The following is a 2,198-nucleotide window of genomic DNA, read 5'->3' on the forward strand; positions in this document are numbered from 1 at the left end:
GTTACAGTGTTCCTGGCCATTTCTAACTTTCGAATAAGTTTCAGGGATTGGAACTCAGGTCTTATTGCTTGCTGGTTTCTCGTGGTTGACTGAGATATCTCTCCAGCTCCTTGTGTGTTGAATATCTAAACTCTGGTACCTTAGAATACAACTAGCTTGGATATAAATATCTTTTAAAAGGTAAGTAAGGAGAGAGTGTTAGAAGAACTTGCTGCTCTTGCAGAGGACCCAGGTTAGGTTCCCAGCACCCATAGTTACAAGCCTCCATGACTCTAGTGGGATCCAGTGCCCTCCTTAGGAAAAATGCATGCAGTACACTTACATAGGAGCAGACAAAACACTTGTACACATAAAATAAAAATAAATAAGTCCCCAAAATGGAAAGACAACTAAGATAAAGTAAGGTCATATGGATATGGTTAAAGATGGCTATTGTTGAGGTTAGGACCTGGAGAAAATGCATGCAAGAAAATGCATGTGGTGGCTCTCCTCTTTGATTGTAAATCTCTGACTTTGAGGTCAGCCTGGTCTACAGAGTGAGTTCCAGGACAGCCAGGGATACACAGAGTGACCCTGTCTTGAAAAATCAAAAATCAAAGCAAAGACAGAGAAGTGTGAGCAACAAACAAAGAGAGAAGCCTTCAAAAAGCCAACTCAGTGGCATCCTCATGTGAGGGGTCTAGAATGGCTGGAGAACAGACTACTGTTGTCTAAACTATGTAGTCAGTGGTGCTTTGTTATGGTAGCTCTAGTAAACTCACATACATTGCATATTCTTGCTTATGTTTGCATAAATAATGAGTCTCTAGGGCGTCTGGGAGCTTAGCATAGTACTTTGAACATTGTAAGCTCATTGGTATTTGTCAAACAGAAAGAAAGAAAGAAAAGGAGGGAAGGAAGAAAGGGAGGGAAGGGGACAAAAAGACGGAGGGAAGGAGGGAGGTAGAGAAAGAGAATCCACTAGTTTAAGAACAGAACTACACTTAAACTTTATCATGCTTAGTTCTCTGTGTATAAAACAGAAATGATAGGCACCAGCCATGATGTTTCTTTCACTTTAATCTCGGACAGTACTTTGGTTGCAGTTGTCAGGTCCATGATGTTAACTAATGTTCTTGACAATTAGACATACATTTACCTGTAAGTCAGGAAGTGAATTTTAGTCTCTTGTATACAGCCTTATGAGATGCTATAGCAATGGAAAGAACAAAGAGACAGCATCTAAGGCCAAGGAAAGTATTCCACACTAAGGACTGAGGGAGAGAAGTCCTCCCATACCAAAAAGTAAACAATTCCCTGTAGCACTTGAGACTATACTAGTTCAATCTGACTTCTTTTCATGGAGCTGAAAAGTTATCTGAACTCTTTTCCTGGTCCTTTCAATTTGACAGAGACTCAGTTTAATTTTTTTCTTGACACATTCCTCATATGCATTTAATATATTTATAAATCGGCCAATGCAGCAATTCTAGAAAGAAGAGTTTTTAATGCCGTTTAATCCATTTGCATCACTTATGGATGAGAAAATAAAGTGAAGGTCATGGTTGCACGGTGGTGATAACATACCGTGGTGGAAGAACAAGAGAAAACTGAAGACTAACATGATTGGAAAGTAAAGGTCAGCTGATGGAGAGCATTTACATTGGAGGCCTCCGTTGGGCCCTTCCCCTCAGAGATTAGGGAACCTTGCAGAGAAGTTAGCTGAAGAATTCTAGGGGTCAGAGGAGATACAGGACACCAGGTGAACACATCCCATTGAATCAACCGAGGGCTCCCATGGGCTCCCAGGGACTGAAGCAGCATGCATGGGGCCCATGCAGATCAGCGCCAGGCCCCCTGTGTAGATGTCATGGCTGTTAGCTTGGTGTCTTGTGAGACTTCTAATAGTGGAAGCACGCATGCCTTTGACTCTTTTGCCTACTCTTGGGGCTCGTCTCCTCCTGTTAGTTTGGTTGCCTTGTCCAGCTTTGGCGTGACAGCTCTTGCCTTGATTTATTGTATCTTCTTGTGCTGTGTTTCGTTGTTGTCTCTTGGAGGCCTGCTCTTTTCTGATGAGAGATGGACAGGAGTTGGTCTGGGGGAGAGGGACAGTGGAGAGGTGCTGGGAAGAGGGGAGGGAGGGGAAAACAGTGGTCAGGATGGATTATATGAGAAGAATATATATATATATATATATATATATATATATATATATATAT

General features: G+C 41.9%; 1 long non-coding RNA gene across 1 annotated transcript in view; it reads right to left on the reverse strand.

Annotated features, from left to right (window-relative positions):
- Window positions 1-1,479: 1,479 nt before the first annotated feature.
- The window catches only part of LOC110310043, a 4,713-nt gene continuing 3,994 nt past the window's right edge, over window positions 1,480-2,198 (reverse strand). The window contains exon 3 of the long non-coding RNA XR_002379798.1: window positions 1,480-2,101. This is a non-coding gene — a long non-coding RNA (uncharacterized LOC110310043). The remainder of the gene's footprint in view (window positions 2,102-2,198) is intronic.

The sequence above is a fragment of the Mus caroli genome, chromosome 15, assembly GCF_900094665.2.
Source record: "Mus caroli chromosome 15, CAROLI_EIJ_v1.1, whole genome shotgun sequence".
NCBI classification, from domain to species: Eukaryota; Metazoa; Chordata; class Mammalia; order Rodentia; family Muridae; genus Mus; species Mus caroli.